A 22,498-nucleotide genomic window follows, 5' to 3' on the forward strand; every position below is an offset into this window, starting at 1 on the left:
GCCGTTACATCTGGCATGCAATGTGACAACTGCAAAGGTTGGTTCCACGAGGCATGTACAGATCTAACAGCAGCAGCCTATAGCAGACTCAGCAAGTCTGATCGTAGGTGGGTATGTGTTACCTGTAACACTGATACCGTAGTTATGTTGGGTACCATCATTACTTTACTAACAGGTCTGAGAGATAAGTTGTCTAAGAATTTGGTAAATGATAGCATCATGACGGGTAACAAAGCTGGAACACATAGGGCAAACAAGAAAAAGGATATTGACAGGTCGGTTATCGACGGTGCTGTTAACAGCACGAGTGATGATGTGCTGAAACTCAGCACCATCTTAACATCGACTGTCATCGACTCCTTCAGTAAACTTCAGTCCCCCAGGGAAGATTCCTTGAATAAGACAGTGGTTCCCAAAAATCCTTTGGGTGGTTGGACTCACGTTAACAGGAGTAAAAAGGTCTAAGCGTCCCCGCCGAAACTGAACATCCCAAGTACCGTGCGGAAATCAATTGATGCTTTGGCCGCAAAGTCTACACCCAAGACTGTCCGCCCGGTCATCACTGAGCCCAGGAATCGAAAACGCGCCTCGCCATTCAAATAACAGGATACTAAACCTAGACGCCCTGGAAAACCTGGGAAATCAATTACGGTTCGTGACGACTCTGTCATAATCATGAACCTTATTGACAACCCCGACCTTCCTCTCAGTTTTCAGGACAAAAATGATAGGATGCTCTGGGGAGAATTAAACAAGATGCTTGAACTCCCTAGAATAGAGCCTTTGACCGTCACACGGCTCACTCGGGGGAAGGACTCTAACCACCTAAACCACCCGAGGCTGCTTCGTGTTACACTTAAGAATGCCTCCGACGTAGAGGACGTCCTGCTAGCCAGTCACTTACTGAAATCCGATGGGAACGTAAGAACACTGCCCGACATACCGTATTCTGAACGAAATCTCATCCGAAACATCCCTAAGGAATCTCGTGAGGCATTTTTCCGTGGACGAAATATCATTGTGCAAGGTGTGCCGGAAAATATGGACCCAACTCAAGCAAACTCTGATATTCGGGAATGGAAATTCATCAAGCATTCCTTAGAACTCAAGAACATATTGACCCAATAGGTAATGCGACTAGCCAAGAGAGACGGAGACTCTTGGCCCCGGCCATTGAAGATAACCTTCTTCTCCTGCCACATAGCGGCTGCAACTCTGGAAGCATTTCGTGCCCATAGACGTCGGTTGCCAACTGGCATCCATATGCATCCGGATAGGCCCCACGACAGCAGGATCAAGCACAAGGGAAAGCTGGAGCTGACAATTCCACTCGTGGACTGTCTCTATCATAAAAAAGGTGTAAAGGACAGGGACTACCAACTCGGTAAACATTGTATAGGTAGGTTACCTGTCCACTCACACACGGCTGATATAGACAAACAAGAAGAGGATCACGCGTTCCAAATTGAAAGCATAAACTGCCTATACACGAACGCCGCGAGCTTGCCAAATAAAATGGATGAGCTACGTGAACTTAGCAACGCTAATGATGCCCATCTGATAGGAATATCCGAAACTTGGATAACGTCTCAGTTTACGGACCAAGAGTTAGCAATAACTGGGATGTCTTTATTTCGCAACGACAGAAAAACAGGATTGGGGGTGGGGTAGCACTATATATACGGTCATGCCTGGATAGGCACCAACTTCACAACCAAGAGTTTCACAATCTTGATGAGTCAGTATGGTGCTCAGTAAGATTGTCTACCACCTCGGGGTGTCTAGTTGGGGTCATTTACAGGAAGCCCACTGCCGACATCGAGTATGACAAACGTCTGCTGGAAGGATTAACTCGCTCTACGCGTCTCGGATTTTCTCTTATCCTGATTCTAGGGGACTTCAATCTTCCTAGAATCAACTTCGTGGAACATACATACATTGGAGGTGACAACTCTACTGAAGCTCTGTTCTTCAACCTTATCGGTGACCTGGGATTATTCGAAAATGTGAAGTCGGCAACTCGTTCGAGAAACGGTCAGACGCTGGCGCGCTTATACTGGGTATTCACAAATGAAGAATTTCTAGTTGACGACCTCTCAATCCTGGCTCCCCTTGGGAAAAGTGATCACGCCGTCTTATCATTCAGCTCTGTCAGCAAAACGAAGCTAAGATATCCTACTAACAACAAGCGCTGGAACTTCAAACGGTTGAATGTGTTAGCTTTACAGGACTATCTACAACAGGTGGATTGGGATGTTCACCCTCAGCTTGAAGTGGATGCTCATTGGGATATTTACTGTACACGATCTCATGTGCTACTGAGCTAAGCCGCAAAAGGCACTGTTGGGCCGAATATAAACGAACCGACAATAACGACGCATACAGGCAATATAAACGCATAAGGAACATATGTTCAAAGGCAATAAGAGAAGACAGGCTTCAGTTTCAGACCAAGCCTATCGATAAATTCGTCTCCAATCTGAAAAGCTTATTCAGTTACTCAGCTTCTCTTCGACAAAGCAAAACTGGAGTTTCCCAACTGCTTGATCCTAATGGCCCCACCAATAACGACGGTGATGCCACTAAATTTTTGTCTGAACAATAATCCCGGACATTCCAGCTGACCCACATCAACTATACTGACGAAAGCTTCATCTGCACCTGTACAGGACTTTCCGAAGTGGACCTGAGTGCTGACTTGGTGCTCCGTAAACTGCAGCACCTAAGAAAAGACATTTCTCCTGGTCCGGACATGGTTCATTCCGCTGTATTGAGGGAAGCAGCTTCAATCCTGGCGACACCACTTAGAGTGATGTTTGCACACTCGCTAAGCAGAGGCAAACTACCGGAAATATGGAAGCTGGCCCACATCACACCAATTTTCAAAGGACGTCGACGCAGTGAACCCTCAAGCTACCGACCAGTGGCCCTTCTCTCCATACCTTCAAAAATTATGGAATCCCTAGTATTCGACGGCATACTAGAATACTTATCCTCCTCAAAGTTCTTCTCACCTCAACAGCATGGTTTCAGAAAAGGTCATTCTTGTATGACCAACCTGCTGACTGCGGTGGATAGATGGACAACCATCCTTGATCGCAAAGGGAAGGTTGACGTAATCTACCTGGACTTCTCAAAAGCTTTTGATAGGGTCAACCACGTATGTCTTATCAATAAGCTTAGACGATTGGGTATAAAACCCATTTGATTGACTGGCTCACTTCATATCTAGAAAACCGACACTTTAAGGTCAGGGTTAACTTCACTCTCCCTCAGGCTATGGAATGTCCTAGTGGGGTCCCCCAAGGCTCAATACTAGGACCTCTTCTCTTCTTGATTTATATTAACGATCTTCCTCAACAAGTTTCATCTGACTTATTGCTTTTTGCTGATGATGTGAAACTTTGGAGAGAGATACGTAATCATAATGATATACTAGTTCTTCAGGAGGAGCAGACGACAACGGACTTACCTCCAACACTTCAAAGTGCAAGGTAGTCCATCTGAGACATGTTGCAGACTACAGTTATAACTTAGGTAACTCCCCTCTAGAAGTTTCCCAAGTCGAAAAAGATTTAGGAGTGTTGGTACCCTATGACCTGAAATCGTATGCGAACTGTGACAAAAACGCCTTTCAAGCAAACCCTGCACTGGTAACATTGAAACGCATTTTCGGCCAGTTTGACGGTAGAACCTTCCATATAATCTTCAACAGTTTTATTCGTCCCCATTTCGAGTACGGAAAAATAGTATTTCCTCCCTCCCTCCAAAAGGATAAGGACACTCTGGAACGTATACAACGTCGAGCCACGAAATCAGTTCGGGGACTCAAATTCAAACCTTATGAAGAGCGCCTCCAATCACTTAACCTTTACCCGTTAGAGTACAGGCGTCTTAGAGGTGATCTTCTTATGACTTACAGTAACCATAATACTTCTGGTCATCCCCTTAAACAACTTCTTAAGCTTAGTCATAACACTAACCTCAGAGGTAACACCCAGAAATTGGAGACCCTACATAGCAGAATAGACTGCAGACACAACTTCTACTCCGTTAGAGTTGTCAAGTGCTGGAATTCGCTGCCGACTGAGCTAGTCCAAGCGACCTCCCAGGAGTCCTTTAAGAGGAAACTTGACTTATTTTTAAGGGCTAAGGATAACATATTATTATGATCTACCAAATTCTTTTTTTCTTCCATTATCGTTCATATACCTAGGTTCTTGCCTGGAGGTATTGGTGATCCACTGCTACTAGACACGAAGGCCCATTAAGCGAAAGCTTATTCTATTCCGTCCTCAACCATTTGAACCATTTGAATACTGGTCGTCAAGCCTGTCTCCGAAGTTACGCCAACTACCTCTGTGCTTGTTCCCTGTTCGATTATTCTGTAACTGCTGTTCAGGTTGAGAAATAGGCATTGCTGTGGGGTTAGTTTATCACTGTTCAATAGCACTTATATTCCTTGATTCAAGTGCTCTCGAATAGATGCATAGATGATCATTGAAAGTCAGTTCTAACAAGTGTGGTGATGAAAAAATAGTGGCGATAATTCATATCATCGAACGATAAGTGGAATAGCATAACCTAAAGTCATGGATTATAAAAATCTAGGAGTCAATAAGCAACGACTTCAAAAATATGAGCAACTGTAAGACTATAACTATTAAATGCTTCAGGATCCCATTGCCTGTTCGTCCGTCATTTCGTTACTTGGAAGAAGAAATGTTTAAGGCATTATTACTTACTTACTTACGCGTTACTCCCAATGGAGCATAGGCCGCCGACCAGCTTTCTCCAACCCACTCTGTCCTGGGCCTTCTTTTCTAGTTCTATCCAGTTCTTGTTCATTCTTCTCATGTCTGTCTCTATTTCACGGCGTAATGTGTTCTTTGACCTTCCTCTTCTCCTTTGACCTTCAGGATTCCATGTGAGGGCTTGTCTTGTGACGCAGTTAGGTGATTTCCTCAAGGTGGGCCCAATCCACTTCCATCGCTTCTTCCTGATTTCTTCCTCTGCTGAAATCTGGTTTGTTGTCTCCCACAGTAACTTATTGCTGATAGTGTCTGGCCATCGGATCCGAAGTATTTTGCGTAGACAGCTGTTAATAAACACTTGTTTCTTCTGGATAATGGCTTTCGTAGTTCTCCACGTCTCCGCCCAATACAGTAGAACTGTATTGACATTTGTATTGAAAATTCTAACCTTGGTGTTGGTTGACAATTGTTTTGAGCTCCAGATGTTTTTCAGTTGTAGGTATGCTGCTCTTGCTTTGCCGATCCGCGCCCTCACATCTGCATCTGATCCACCGTGTACATCAATGATGCTGCCCAGATATGTAAAGGTTTCCACATCTTCCAAAGCTTCTCCATCAAGTGTAATTGGATTGGTGCATATTGTATTGTATCGGAGAGTCTTGCTTTTCTCTTTGTTAATATTGAGACCTAGTGCTGCTGAGGCTGCTGCTACACTGGTCGTTTTCTCCTGCATTTGTTGTTGCGTTTGTGATAGAAAAGCCAGATCATCCGCAAAGTCTAAATCGTCAAGCTGCACCCTGCCTGTCCACTGTATTCCGTGCTTTCCTCCAGATGTTGACGTCTTCATGATCCAGTCGATCACCAGGAGAAAGAGAAAGGGTGAGAGTAAGCAACCTTGCCTTACACCGGTCTTTACTTCAAACGAGTCGGTGAGTTGTCCTCCATGGACGATTTGGCAGTTTAGTCCATCATAGGAGTTCCGTATGATATTTACTATCTTCTCAGGCACGCCGTAGTGTCGAAGAAGCCTCCATAGTGTCGTCCTGTCCACACTATCAAATGCCTTCTCGTAGTCGATGAAGTTGATGTAGAGTGATGAATTCCATTCGATTGATTGTTCCACAATGATACGTAGAGTTGCGATTTGATCTGTGCACGATCTATCCTTACGAAATCCAGCTTGTTGATCTCGAAGTTGGGCGTCTACGGAATCCTTCATCCTGTTTAACAATACTCTGTTGAAGACTTTTCCTGTTATTGAGAGAAGAGTGATGCCCCTGTAGTTGTCGCACTTGCTGAGATTGCCTTTCTTTGGTATCTTGATCAGAAGTCCTTTTTTCCAGTCTATTGGTACTTGTTCTTCATCTCAAATCTTACTGAAGAGGATGTGGAGTATCTTGGCAGTTGCTGTTACATTTGCTTTCAGTGCCTCTGCCGGGATGTTGTCTGGTCCCGCTGCTTTGCCGCTCTTGATTTGTCTAATGGCCATGCTGATCTCTTCAATTGTTGGTGGGCCGACATCGATTGGGAGGTCTGTGAATGCTGCTTCGATGTTGGGTGGGTTCAGTGGAGTTGGTCGATTCAAGAGTTCTTTGAAGTGTTCTACCCACCTGTGTCGTTGTTCTTCAATGTCGGTGATTACTTTGCCTTCCTTGCTCTTCACTGGTCTTTCTGGCTTACGGTAATTTCCAGCAAGTTTCTTTGTTGTATCATACAATTGTCTCATGTTTCCGTCTCTTGCAGCCTTTTCCGCTGTCGTTGCTAAATCTTCAACATATTTACGTTTGTCGGTTCTGATGCTCCTCTTCACTTGCTTGTTTGCCTCTGTGTATTCGGCTTGTGCCTTGGCTTTTTCCGCTCTGGTTCGGCTGATATTGATTGCTGCCTTCTTGTTCCTCCTTGCTTCAATCTTATCCAGTGTACCAACAGTGATCCATTCCTTGTGATGGTGCTTCTTTTGGCCCAGAACCTCTTGACACGTTGAAACGATTGCCTCCTTGATACCTTTTCAGTTGCTCTCCATGGTAGTCCCCTCTCCATTGAGTAGATCATAAAAGGCCTGGAACCTGTTGCTGAGGGCTATGTTGAATTTGTTGAGTTTGTCAGCATCTCGAAGAAAGGCCGTATTAAACTTTTGTGATGTTGTCCGCACAGTTGTCCAGTGCTTCTTGAGTTTTAGTTTCATCTTGGCGACCAGCAAATGATGATCGGATGCTATATCAGCTCCTCTTCTGGTTCTCACATCCTCCATCGTCCTCCTGAACCTTTTGTTGATGCAGATATGGTCGATTTGATTCTGTGTAGTGTGATCCGGTGAAATCCTAGTGGCTTTGTGTGGGAATATGGTGCCGCCTATGACCAGTTTATTGAAGGCACATAGGTTTGCAAATCTCTCACCATTTTCGTTCCCTTCTCCTAGTCCATGTTGTCCCATGACGTCTTGGTATCCACTGTTGTCCTTTCCAACCTTGGCATTTAAATCTCCCATCAGAATGGTCAGGTCCTTGGTTGGGCATTTCTCGAAGATCGACTGCAACCTGTCGTAGAATTGGTCTTTAGCGTCTTCATCGTAGTCGTTGGTAGGCGCATAGCATTGGATGACGTTCATTGTAATGCCCTCTCTCTTTGTTCTGAAGGAGGCATTGATGATCCTTGGTCCATGAGATTCCCATCCTATAAGTGCATTTTGTGCTTTTCTGGACAGCATCAATGCCACTCCTTGTGTATGTGTGGCGTTTTCTTCTTCATGACCGGAGTATAACAGAAGTTCTCCTGAAGACAGTCGTTGTTGTCCAACCTGCGTCCAATGTGTTTCGCTGATACCAAGCACCTCCAGGTTGTATTTTCTCATTTCTGCAGCAATTTGGAAAACTCTTCCGAGCTCCCACATTGTTCGGACATTCCATGTACCTATAAAAATTGTCGCTCTGGTTGTAAGAAGGTGCATCGGCCTCATGACTTCTGAAGGAACTCGGATTTCATCATGAGACGTCATAATTATTCCTTCTACTCCCAGGGCAGAGTTTGAATGGTTTGAATGATTTTTTCTGGTTAGCGTTTTTTTAGCGAGTTGATTTTCTACGGGATGGGGTCGCTAACCCCATGCCCAACCCTCCTCCTTTACCCGGGCTTGAGACCGGCAGTAACCCCCAGAGGAGCTTCAGGCATTATACCCGACTTTTATTTGAGGACTTTCAGAACATAGGGTTTAAGCATATGGGCCTTCCTTAAAGTATGGAACGGATATACGAAAACGAGTCCAACGGCTAGGGATCAGAATGAAAAACGATCTCAATGGCCTATCTTATGAAGACAAACTAAAACATCTCAACCTATTTCCAGTATCCTACGGCAGGTTACAGAATGGTTTGATAATGGTATACCGTATACTGAACGATGATCTTGGTATTAATACGTTCCTTCCATCTATGATTTGAAGATACCAAAATTATTGTAGTTTGACAACACTTTACTAGTAACACCTGAGGTTTTTCTTGGACTGAAAATACCTCGACGTTAGAGGTCTATGTGATTTCAAGTATGCAGTCGGCAGATGCAGCCAGCTCGTCTACGGCGTTGTTTTGATACGAGACAAGTACTGCTTGCACCTGTTGCGGAAGTTTAGATAAGAAAAGCTGTTTGAATAGGCCTTCATCAAAAGTTCTTTTGTCAATCACCTCTCTCATCCTTAGCAACATGTCTGTCACGGAACCATGTTGCACGTCGATACTATTAAGGGGTTGATCTAACCTTTGTCGACCGGTTAGATTCAAGCGGTTAGAATCAACCGTTTCAGAGTTTCATAAGGTACCGAAACATCACTAGTAAACATACTAGGTGTTACGTACCTGTTGAAAACGCACGGTAGTGTCTTTACAACCGTGAGAAACTGTGCGCGTGAATAAGTAATGCCGTGCTCATGGAAGTCGGCTTCTGCGTAGTAGGACCAGGCTTCGATATTGTCCGGCCAAAAAGACACTAGCCAAAACGTGGGTGGTGTAAGAGTCTTAATCTTGAGGAGCTTGGGAGTCTAATCTGTCATGGCGAGTTTAAAGTATAGGAATGAACGAAAAAAAATTATCCCAAAATACGAAAAGTATACCACAATATATAAAATAAAATAAAACAAAGCAATGATTTATGAAGTTCCACAAAGGAACAGACTCACAGTTTATTGCTTGGTGCAACAGATCACATCGGGCTCACCACTAAAGATACCACCAGTATTGTAGTTTGGCAACACTTTACCAGTAACACCTTCTATAATCGAATCGCGCCCACCCAGGTAAATCAAAAATCAGAAGCGAGGAGTTTGGAAGATATATTGGATAAGTTACCAATATATTGAGGAGTGATTGATATAATCTGACTAACGATCGCAGATGTTGGGCACGCCGTTCTGAAACGTGATCTGGTACGGATGCATGACTGAGAATCTCCAGCTAGGAGAGTCCATTGAAACTAGTATGGTCAGCATCCAATGTCGAAAGCCCAAAGAGCTATTGCTTTTGAGGGTTTATTTACAGCTACAATATCAACTGTTGTTTATAATTATCGTGAAGTCACTTCTAATGAATACTCTAGTCAATATGTGAAATACGTTTTAAAGAAAACCACATTATTCATAACTTGGGGATATGAAGATCCAATATTATTTCGTCGGGGGGATAGCGTTTGAAAGTCTATGATGCAAATTCTAAATATCAGTGGTTTCACTACACAACCAACATGATAATTGTATACAATTCCAGGAATCAGGTCAGTCTGTTCCAATTTCAGTTGTTAATTCTAATACTAACGAGTGCATTCTAGATAATACAGAGTCTACATCCACTACACTGTCGGACAGACGTAAGATGAACTTAAGAAGGAGACGTACAATCTATTACAGACACTTACACTCCAACTTAAGATGTGGCGGATGTGGTGTTTGAATGAACCAATGGTTCCCTTGTATTAGTGAGTTTTGATTTTGAATTCCAAATACAGTTCATTCGTTCGTGCTCGTCTAATACTTCTAGATTAAACTGCGTTGTTTCTAGGATTACTAGTTTATACTGTAATTCAAATACTTCAAATTACCACAGTTTTTCAATGCAAAACTGCCAAACTGTAGGCAAAAATAGCACTGATAAAATTACCTAAAGAAAATTTTTTTCAGTCCAATAACTTCTCTACAATCTATACAAGGTCTGCTAAACACAAGTGAATTAACTTATGGTTCATATGGAAACCGGTCACAACAACCGAATACATAACAAGGAAGCGGGTTAGTTTATTACAATTTCCGCTGTTAATTCAAATAGTAATGAGTATATTCTTGACCAGTCAGAGTTTGTATCTAATACATAGTCGGATAGACACATGACGGGTTAGGAAGAAGTACAATGGATTACAAAAATGTGGATTCCCGTTTAAGCTGTGGCGGTTGTAGTGTTTGTACAAATTAATGATTCATTTGTACTTGATTGCGCGCTTACTATGAATATCATATGCTCACTTTTGCTTATCTAGTTCTATCTTACTTGAATTGCACTATTTCAGGAATTCTCAGTTACATATTAATATGAATACTTCTAATTATCATTTAATTATAAAACATTGTGGAAGGTTATAAAAGAATCAACAGAAATGGATTTTAGCTGTTGAAATCTACTAGATGAATGTGCAAAGGCAAACGTTTTCTTCCTAATTAATTTTCCTCACACTTACAGCGATAATTTACGCCAATACATGAAAAATACTAGCTTCCTATCAAGCACTTGATGACTGCTTTAGGAACGAAGTCAAAAGAATCAAACTTTCCTGATGATTAACAGTATCGACGACGGATAAAAAACCACAATTTTGAACCGATACAACTGTTATGAAGTACTAGTATTGCTAAATTAACTTTAAAAATGTATTTTTGTAGTAATACTGTATTTATAATAACTCCGACATTCCAATCACCTTGAGGATGCAACGGATCCTTCAGCTTCTTCATTGAACATGGATCTAAACTATTACACGAGTAGGCTTAAAAACTCTATGCGTTCAGTTAAACCTGCTCACAATCGACGTCAATCAACTGATGTTTTCGTTCAACCCGAATTACGACATAGTACACACGTCTTCGTTCGTCGAGACTCACATCGACGACCCCTCGAATCAGCATACGAAGGACCCTTCAAAGTTCTTCAACGCGAACCTTAGTACTATGTAGTGGATAAGAACGGTACGAACGATAACATCAGTTGATTGAGGTCGAGCGTGAGCAAGTTTAACCGAACGCATAGCGTTTGTAAGCCTACTCGTGTAAGAGTTTAGATCCATGTTCAATGAAGAAGCTGAAGGATCTACAAATTCTCCTGGGAGTCGAAGTGTCGTTCCGTAAACGAGTTGAAATGCCGTGTATCCAATGTCAGCTTTCACTGCATTACGGATACCTAGCAAGACGAGTGGAAGAGCGTTTGTCCACTGTGAAACGTTTGAAGCTGATAATGAAGCTTTTAATTGTCGATGAAAACGTTCTACCAACCCGTTTGCTTGTGGGTGGTAGGCGGTCGTTCGGAAGCGCGTGATTCCTAATAGTGAGGTGAGACAACGGAAAAGTCCAGATTCGAATTGGCGTCCGCGGTCTGTAGTGATTGTGGAAGGGCAGCCAAAATTTGCTACCCATCGTTCGACGAAAGCGCGGGCCACTGTTTCAGCAGTAATGTCCTGAATCGGTACTGCTTCTGGCCATCGAGTGAAACGGTCTACGCATGTTAAGAGATATGTGTATCCGTTCGAGTCGGGTAAGGGTCCTACCAAATCTAGATGGACGTGGTCGAAACGAGCGTCAGGGGTTTTGAAAGAACCTAAGGGACACTTGTTGTGTCTGATTACCTTAGATTTCTGACAGCTTACACAGGAGCGTGCCCACTCCCTCACGTCTTTATTCATGCCAGGCCAACAAAAGCGTTCGGCTATAAGTTTGACGGTTGCACGAGCACCTGGATGAGAAAGATTGTGCAACGTATTGAAGACGTTACGTCGATAATGTTTTGGTACAATTGGACGATCCCTACCTGTAGATGTGTCACAGAGTAAGGTTTCCTTACCTGTACCCATCTGCTTAATACTTAGTTTTAGAGTTGTCGAGGATAACTCATGCTGAAGATCAATGTCTTCTTTTTGAAGCTGAGCGAGTTTAAGAAGGTCGATTCCTTGAAAACTGTTCAAGGAACTTATTCGAGACAAGGCGTCTGCGACTACATTGTTAGCTCCAGAAATATGTTGTATGTCTGAAGTAAACTGCGAAATGTAGTCGAGTTGTCGAGACTCTCGCGGTGCGTACTTGTCTGAAGATGAACTTAAGGAGAAGGTAAGAGGTTTGTGATCGGTAAAAAGCGTGAATTCTCTTCCTTCGATGGAATGTTGGAAATGCCGTACAGCACAATACATAGCTAGGAGTTCCCTACCGAACGTGCTGTACCTAGATTCCGCGTCTAGCAACCGTCTCGAAAAAAATCCTAAAGGTTGCCACGAGTTGTTAACCCATTGTTGTAAGACTGCTCCGATTGCTGAGTTGGATGCGTCTACGGCGGTACTAATGGGCGCTTGAGTGTCCTGATGAGCAAGCAAGGTTGCTTTAGCGATGTGTTCCTTAACTGTGGAAAATGCTTTACGGGCTATGTCGTCTAAACTAATTGATTTCGTATTTCCACGAAGCTGATCGGTTAACGGTTTCATAAGGGATGCGCATTTGGGTATGAACCGTCTATAGAAACTTACAAGTCCGTTGAAAGTTCGTAACTGCTTGATCGTGGTCGGTTCTGGGTAATCCAGAATGGCCGCCACTTTGCTCCTAAGGGGTCGGATGCCTTGGGCATCAATAGTGTGTCCTAGGAAGTCTAAGGAGTTAGTTCCGATTTGGCATTTCTGTATGTTGACAGTAACGCCATGCCTTTGGAGTCGATCGAAAACAATGTCCAGATGCTTGAGATGTGATTCTCTGTCCGAACTTGCTATTAGACAGTCATCAACATACGCATGTACGAAGTTGAGACCTCGAAAAACGTCGTCTATAAACCTTTGGAAGGTTTGAGCCGCGTTTCTTAAACCAAAAGGCATTCGTAGAAATTCGTAAAGACCGAAGGGAGTGATGATGGCGGTTTTAGGAATGTCGCCAGGTGCCATTGGGATTTGGTTATAAGCTTTAACCAAGTCGATTTTCGAAAAGACAGTTGTACCTTTCAAGGTAGCTGTCAAATCGTGAATATGAGGCAGCGGGTAACGATCGGGAATGGTTTTGGCATTCAGACACCGATAATCACCAGTTGGCCGCCAATCATTGCTGTCCTTTTTAGGGACCATGTGTAATGGGGATGCCCATGGACTATTCGATGGTCGAATTATCCCTAGGTCCATCATGTGGTCGAATTCGTTTTTAGCTAACCTAAGCTTCTCGGGAGCGAGTCTTCGAGCTTTCGAAAATACAGGTGGTCCTGTAGTCGAGATGTGATGTGTAACATTGCTGGTTACACAAGGCAATTTCGATTGCGATTGGTATATCCCGGGGTATTTGTCGAGTACTGATTGGTACAATGGGTCTATGGTGTGCTTAATCGTGACTGGGGATAACCTGCAACCAGAACAAGGAGTTACGCTAACAGATAACTTAGTGTTTCCGTCTATTAACCTTCGTGAGCGTGTGTCGATGAGTAGATTGTGGTGTTGTAACAGGTCTATACCAATGATTGGCATAGAGACGTCTGCAATAACGAAAATCCAGTATATGGTTTTGCGTAAACCCACGTTAAGGTAGACGTACCTTTTACCGTAAGTAGCGATCGGCTTTCCGTTTGCCGCCTGTAAACTTAAAACAGACTCGCGAAGTCTGTCGTCGGGATTTGCTGGAAGAACGCTAACTTCTACGCCAGTGTCGACGAGGTAGCGAACTTTCGTAGTCACATCCGTGACATATAAGAGGCGGCTGTGTTCGCCGGCTACGGTTGCCGTTAACGCGTGCCGGCTGGCAAGTTTCCCGAAATCTTATTCGTGTCAGTCGACTTTGAAGTCGGATAATTGCAAGGTTTCCTGCAATTTTTGGAAAACTTACCGTACTGGTTATGATATCAGTACCAGTCGGGATTATCTGTCTCTCGTGGTCGAGAGCCAGATCGCTTACGTGAGGCGCTTCTATGCGGGGTTTTTGACCGACTACGGTCATTGCGAACTCTAAGATATCGTGTAAGCGTGTGACATAGTTCGGCCATGTCAGTCGAGGTCGATTGGGGTTTTTCTTTGACGGAAAAAACCTCGGCCTTAGAAGATCTAGTGGTTTCCAAGATTCGATCGGCAGATGCAGCTAGTTCATCTATGGCATTGTTTTGAAATGAAACAAGCACTGCCTGCACCTGTTGAGGGAGTTTAGACAAGAAAAGTTGTCTAAATAGGCCATCATCGAAAGTTCGTTGGCTGATGACTTCTCTCATTCTAAGCAACATATCCGTCGCAGAACCATGTTGCAAGTCGATATTGTTCAGGAGTTGGTCTAACCGTTGTCGATCAGTTAGGTCTCCTCATTTTAAAATCGATAGCTTAAGCGTTTCGTAAGGTTCGGGAACATCACCAGTAAACATACTAGGTGTTACATACCTGTTAAACTCGCGCGGTAACGCCTTAACTACCGCGAGGAAACGTGCGCGCGAGTCTGTGATTCCGTGCATGCAAAAATCGGCTTCTGCATAGCAGAACCAGGACTCGATATTGTCGGGCCAAAATGGCGTTAACTAAATCGAAATAGGGGGAATAGACTTAAACTTAAGAACCTTAGGAGAGTGTTCCGTCATAGTAATATAGATAACGAAAAATGTCTAAGTAAAATATATCCGGGAAAAAAAATTCGAGAAAAAAAGTATATCACAATATATAAAATTCAAATAAAGAATAACAATGAATAATAATATTCCAAAATGGAACAGACTCACAGTATTTTGACTTGGTGTACTAGATCACGTCGGTCTCACCAATGATGATGCAACGGATGTTCTAATTTTACAACTAGTTACCAGTAGCACCTTCTATGTTCGATCGTTCCCAGTCAGATAGAAATCAGAAGTCAGACGAGAACAGGCAGGAAAGATATATTTGATTCGTTACCAATATATCGAGGACCTTTTCTATGAGCTGGCTAATGAAACGTAGGAGCTGTGTCCCACGCCGATTTGAAACGTGATCTGGTAAGGATGCATGACCGAAAGCCTTCAGCTAATCAAGTACACTTAAACAACGTGGTCAGCATCCAATGTCGAACACTTAATGAGCTATTGATTTTGGGGAATTATTTACAGCTACAACCTGTAAGTCCATCAGACTAGAAATTACACTGTCACTAGATGATCCAGTTTAGATTGTTTGTGTTATAATATTTGAGATTTCCATTGGAATTAAAAGCATCTGGTCTAATCAACCTAAACTGACTCCTTCAGAATGAATGTAAAAGACTAGTCTCAATGAAGATAACCATTGTTTAATTCATACACGATTTCTAGGACATAGTCACAAATAACCTGCTTTTGATTATCAAGTTTGGTTTTGGGTTTCTCATTTCAGCTGGAAGAAGATGGTAGATGATCTGATCTCAGATCATCTTGAGAATCCGATAAAGTTTAAAAAAGTATTTAAGGTATCTGTCATCGTCAAATGACATTCACAGAAGTTATGGAGCTTATAGATGAGGGTGATATGTGATGATATCGACTCCTAACCACAAGATTTTCGAAGCTGAATATACCATAAATGAGATGGTTTAAATCGGCCGTTGAACGATTGAAGAAGGACAAAGAAATTTTACGCAGGAAAACTAAATCTCGACAACATAGCCAAGCTATACACATGTGGTCAACCAATAAAGGAATGACTTTTGTTCTAATTTTACAATTTTATAACAATGATTGTTAGGAACAACACTAATGACTCACCATATGACCATTCAGTGTACCGACAATGATGTGATTTTGACGTGAACACTTGTTGATCATAAGTCTTTTCATGACAAATCAATTGGAATAGATCCATTATTCTATTAGTATAGATAAGTGCAGTAATACGGATCTAGATATAAATACTCCAGTTTTACGGTAGAATACATGTTGTGCAAGGACGTGTTACTGGGTTCAGGATGTTTCGGTTAGTTTTATTGAGTTTTGTAGTACGGCCATAAGTGGTAAGTTTAAGACATCAGGGAATAATTGGGTTAGAATAATTAGGTTGGGATTCTTCGTCGGACTATCCTGGGCAATCATTTCTGGTTGCTTCCAGCTGCTACTTATTCTTTTGATATATGCTTCCAATTTCTGCAGCAACGTGTTACTTGGTCTTCCTCTTTTCCTTTTCCCTTGGTAATTACAAGTTGGAAATTGCCTCGTGATGCAGATTGGTGATTTCCTCAACGTATGTTTTATCCACCTCCGTCTTCCTTTCTTAATCCCTCCTGTAGCTCTTCTAGGATTACTGCCGGCCCCAAGCCGAATGTAGGGTTAACAATCCTATCCCGTAAAAAACAAAACTACCGAAACAACGTTAACTCGAAAAACAGTCAGAGCCTACATGAAAATGTAGGCAACGCCACGAAGTAAGGGAAAGACGAAGAACATTCAAGATAATCATAATAATAATAATAATAATCAGACCATTCACCATCAAGTGTTCACTTTTTAGTCAAGGCGGTTCTTGCTTAAGCATCGATAGGAAGTAGTGACCATGGCTAAGGCAATTTTGGCGTGACCACAAATGTGGTCACCCAGTGAGATGAGAATGACCCCTATATTTCAGCAACAGTACAAAATGCAAAGTGAGAGGGCGTATTCAACGTACTCATGGCCACACAAACAGTGTAGGTTAATGACGGATAACCACTAAAAGATGATGAAGGATATTAGCCAATAATTCGTATCTCACAACATACCCCAAAGTAAAAATACAAAGCAGAGGCATAAAAAATGATTTTGAAGCACTTTTTGTCTAATAGCTTCTTTTACACGGATGACGACACCCGAATATAAAGCTGAAAGTTGCCTATCTATCGTGGACTTTGACCGAGACAACGCGATAAAGGCATTCAGCACTTATGACACGGAAAAATTAAAGGGACTGGATGAACTGGACCCTAAAACACTGAGACAAATCGCAAAATATATTGCTGTCTTAGTGAACACGATATTTAATAAGTCACTTCATCAAGGTCAGTTACCTACGGACCTTAATTGTGCAATCACCAACACAATACGTAAAACGGGATCAAGACAACTTGCACTTAGTTAAGAACCTGCCAACTACTGAAAAGAACAACCAAAATAGCCATAGTCTTGGAAAACAAAAACTGTTGAACATCGGACAACATGGTTCCAAAATAAAGTCCTCTTGAACAACAAACTTGCTTATAGCAAGAGAGCAATATACAGATGCTATAGATGATTGAAAAGTAGCGGATGTTTTGTACGCAGAATTCAACAAAGCATTTAATGGGGTGCCAAGAAGGTTTGACTACTCTTGAAGCTAGGAGGCCCAGGATGTACCGAACCTCTCTCAAAAAAGATCAACGACCAATTAATTGTCGTTGACAGAAAGTAAGAACGTATTCCAAATCCTCCTCTTGAAAATCAATGCTGAGTAGAGTACCACAAGCCTGTATCCTAGATCTTTCTCTTTTTATAGTATACTTAAATGAACTCCCGAGTATATTTGAGTCCTCGCTGCTACTATACTCTGACAATGTGAAAATCTGGCTTGATAAAACAGGAGTACAAATGTGAACTCCAGGCGAACGTAGATTTTATGTTTAGCTGGTTTAAAATATAGCTGATGCTTATCAATCCGGACAAGTATGTCTGCGTGCATATTGGAACACAAAGGCGAAGGTATAGCATAGGGGAAGAGTGAGTGCCCGTAGTGCAGTCTCATAAGAATCCCGGGGTGACATTGAGGCATAATCTTATAATTGCAGCCCACTGCTGCGCAGTCCCAGCTAAGGGGTTTAGAACCATATGGGCTTCAAGTCAGATACCAATATATTCACTACAGTATACTCAACATCAATGATGTCCAAACTTGAAAACATCATTCCAGCTCAAAGTTCCTGTCCATAAGGTGGCTCAGATTTATTGGAAAAAGTACAGAGGACATCTATCTATTTTATTTCAGAATTCCAATGTTCACCGTATAAAGTGTCTTGAGTAAGTAGGTCTGTTTACTTCATCACACCTCGGATTAAGAGGTGATCTGATGTCGATGCAGAGAGTACTAAGAAATGATTTTTAGCCTAATAAATCTTCATTTTGTCTTCCTACCAGATCAGGACAACTTGGAGGATAAAGCATGAGGGTACAAAAAACTAGAACTAACAAAATACCCATGACACTCAGGTTTTCATATCGAGTCACCAATTATTGTAAAGATGCTACAGGTATTCGAAGTCTGACAACGCCCTCACATGTAGCATCTTTATAATCGAAATGTACCAACCCATTCAAATCAGAAGTCGTTAATGAACGGGTTTTAGGGTACATTTAGAAACCTATCAGTATGTCTAAAAGCGTTTAGTCTAGGCGGGCCAGCGGTTACAAGAGGTGCGTACCCACGCGTGATCTGATGTGGATGTGTAGCTGAGATCCATCAGCTAAGTGAGTCCAGCAAAACTAATGAGGTCAAAATCAATGTCGAAGACATGAAGAACTATTTATTTTGGGGAATTATTTTCAGCCACACTTGGAACATGTTACTAGAAGAAATGGTTTCCACCCTTCGTTTGATTCATTCAAGAGAAGACCAGACACACTCAGAAATTTACTTAAAAAGAACTAGCATAGACCGAAGGGCTTCTGTCCTTAACACACATATCTGAAACTGTGTTTGGAAAGGGAGCTAACTGATTGAAGTAAGGCATAAAAGCCCGCCCTAGCCCAAAAGCAGAGTTTGGTATAAAGGTTAAGTTTTTTGAAAGATTCTGATAGTAGCTAATACTTGACACTGAGAAGTAGATACAACTGTAAAATAAAGTGATAGAAGTCATATCTAAACCAAGTCAGCAGCTAAAATACAAGGAGATACGAAATATCGCCACTGAAACATGATCAAACAGAAACCATGAAATTTTCTTTAATATTTTTGAGGTTCATCTTTCTCCATTTTATATAGACGCACGTTTACAGACTGTAACACGAAAGTACTGATTTCTGTATCTATGTAGCATAGCTGCTTTCCATTACTGGAAAAGTGAAAGCCAGTTAAATGTGTTGAGACCAGCTTCGTGGGCTCGTCAACTTTATTCAATAACAAATGAACAGTTTTAAAAACATTAAGACCACAAATGAGTGAAATATTTGAGAAAAGATGCTTTAGATACAAAGCCCAAGATAGGACTGAGGAACAAACCTTACAAAAATAGACTACGACACATGATTATTTTATTTAGGTTATATAAGATTAAGAGGAAACCTGATAATAGCACACAATACGCTACGTCAGCCAAGACAATTCAACAAAAAATATTCTATCGGAAACTCACTGTTACGCTCTTAGATGCAACCCCTAAACAATAGCACATTAAAGAGCTGAGATTCAAGTGTCATTTCATTTTCCCTGGCTAAAAGTTGCCCACATAAAGAATATTCTACCAGTGAAAGTGACTACATACTCTTCAGTGGATTCTACGAACTTCTATATTTCCTCTTGAACTAACTTCGTTTGATGCAACCCTGGTAACGTAACTATTATCATCATCACGTACTATCAGTTTATCCAAATCCTGTTTTTAATAATCTCCGTTTACCTTTTGTTTTCATACTTCAGTCTGTTTACACTGTTCGCATTGGCAACTACTTGATTTAGTTGCTGTCTTCTACAGATTATCGTCGTCTCCTAGCTATTTGTGTTAATACCTTTCCTTTATTACTTTTCACAATGCAGTCAATCTGCTTGGTAACGCGATAACTGCTGGTCCAAGAACCTTTACTGTCTTGAGACAGACATACTCACACAGATTATAATATATTGTGATGATTAGGAGTACTTGAATTATAGTACAAACTAAGAATCCCAGAAATAACGCTATTTGATCAAGAATTACTAGGTAACCAAGAACGAATGTATTGTATTTGGAATTCGAAATCAGGCAGCCATTAAGTACAAATGGATCGCTCGTTCATATAAACACCACATATATACAAACCCACAAACTACTGCCAAACTGATTAGAACTAGTACAGTTAAGTGACTAGACTAGTGCCTATTGGACAGCAGCATAAATCGAGAATTATATCAAAAAAACCAGAAAGAAACAAAAAATCGATTTGCCTAAATGTCACAAACATTGTGGATAAATAGACATAAATTCTGAGATTGTAACTTTCTGAGAAGAATATATATATATATAGCTAAACCGCTTATCGACTTTATGACTTCATATGACCGAACTTTTATTTACATTCGTTGAAGGAAATTTGACATTCCATTGCACTATTAGTTAGTTACTTTTTGGTATTTATTGCATTACAAAAGTCCAGAAAAAAAATTATGCATTACAGATAAATTTGATTTCTAAATCTTGTAATTTAAAGTACCACAATCTTTTCTAGTAGTAGTAATGCCAAATACAAATATTTTGCTGAATTACACCCTAGTTCATAAAGGTCACGGTAAGAAAATGTAATTGACATTGTAGACGAATTTAGATACCACATTACCTAAATTTTTCAAAAGGACTAACTACCTTGAATAGTAGAAAACATATCAACTCTCACTTTTTATTAGCATGATAACTTCCATCTTTGGAATGTGGCTTCCAGGACAAATTTTTAATAACATTTATAACAATGATACTTTTTTCATCAAAACAACCGTATTTGGTGTATACTAATCTACTTCAGCACCTTCAACACTATATTATGTTGATACAAAATTAATTAGGTTGATTATAGAAAGAAAAACAATTATTGATAAAAACAATCACAGATTGAAAGTAATCTTATCATGACCGATGAATGTATGAAGCTCTCTTTAATTATTTAAGAATGAAAATAACGAGACCCTACTGTTCACAATTTGAGAAAATCTATTAATTAGGTTAGAGATTATTTAAAGAGCAGATACTATGGTAAACTATATTTACCTCCCTTATTATTGTTTTGTTTGAATATTCCCATTGATGTTTAGGACTGCAACTGGTCAGCCTCTTATTGGCATATGTGAATACTGTGCGTATTGCCTCGATAAAGCCTGAATTCACAAGTATCATAAGCAAAAATGGATAGTGGCTAGCAATGATATCCAGGACGCACATTTCGTCTTATTTGAGACTCGTCAGTGGCTATCAGGACTCAGTAGCTGAGTGGATAACGCAATGGCGTTTGAAGCGAAAGGTATTGGGTTCGAGTCCCAGAGTGAACATCAACTCTGAGATGCAGCTACATCCAGCTGATGAGTTCCAAATAAGACGAAATGTGCGTTCTGGGATCCACTGCTAGCCACTATCAATCGTTGCCTATACTTAATTGTTTTCATGGTAGAATGTTAAATTATTAACTTTAAAATGACTTATTCTAACTGTCTTATAATCAACATTCTCCTGACAGAGTTAACCTCACCTTATAAACAAGATGACAATCAGTAATCATTCAAGCTGAACTCATTTATATTTCTTTCGCTTTGTAATTTATTTATTTGAATAGGTTGTTTGTTGTTATTTTTAGCACAACTTTGAAACTAATAACTGTGGAAATAACTTATTTGTTTTGTAATTCAATTCCATACTGTTTTACTATTCACGATATGTTTCCACAACAGTTATTTTTGACAACAGTTTTGACTGCAATTTATTGTTATCGTCATTTTCATTAAGCTTACCGTATGAGGTTTATTTGTTGCAATAATTCGCATGTGATAACGTAACTATTAAGATTTATGGATAAATACAATGATTCTATTTAGGAAACTATATGAATTATGATAATAATTGGATACCATTATATGCGAAAAACCACTTTTACGTTAGCTCTGATCATCATTACTTAGTCATACACTTTTAATAATGTAAGTTGTTGAAGGGAAAAAAGAGAAACATGTTGATTATCATGTGGTCCAATGTCCAGTCTATTGTGATTATCAATTTTTAGTAGATTTAGTCTACTTAGAAGCTTTTACTCAGTGACATTATTGACGCGTCAATCATCAAAACATATAACTGGATAGTTTTCTGCAATTCATGTTTCTCAATAATTCCTCAACTAATTACTGAAGTGGTTTTTTTGTGGAGATTTAGTATTTTCACAGTTGAAAGCATGAGTCAGTTAAAGCTAGATCATCAAGGAAAACCTGGAAGCACTGGACGACCGTTTCGTCCTATTGTGAGACTCCTCAGCAGTGCACCGGAGCACTTAACCGATAGACTGGTAGGTTCTGGGTTCGAATCTCGCGAGTGAGGGATCGTAAATGCGCACTGCTAAGGAGTCCCACAATAGGACGAAACGGCCGTCCAGTGCTTCCAGGTTTTCCTTGATGGTCTAGCTTCAATTGACTCATGCTTTCAATTATGGTAATTACTGAAGTTCCTCAAATCTTAAACAATAAGGTCCCATTGTTTTCATTCTTAAATAATTAAAGAGAACTTCATACATTCATCGATCATGATAAGATTACTATCAATCTGTGATTGTTTTTATCAATAGTTACTTCTCTTTCTATAATCAACCTAATTAATGTTATACTAGCATACTTTAATA

At 40.8% G+C, this 22,498-nt stretch overlaps 1 non-coding gene across 1 annotated transcript; it reads left to right on the forward strand.

Moving 5' to 3' along the window:
• The first annotated feature begins 21,097 nt into the window (after positions 1 to 21,097).
• Positions 21,098 to 21,164, forward strand: Smp_tRNA_00273_Gln_TTG.1.1. Its single transcript has one exon. It is a non-coding gene (tRNA).
• The last annotated feature ends 1,334 nt before the right edge of the window (positions 21,165 to 22,498 follow it).

The sequence above is a fragment of the Schistosoma mansoni genome, assembly GCF_000237925.1.
Source record: "Schistosoma mansoni, WGS project CABG00000000 data, supercontig 0037, strain Puerto Rico, whole genome shotgun sequence".
NCBI classification, from domain to species: domain Eukaryota; kingdom Metazoa; phylum Platyhelminthes; class Trematoda; order Strigeidida; family Schistosomatidae; genus Schistosoma; species Schistosoma mansoni.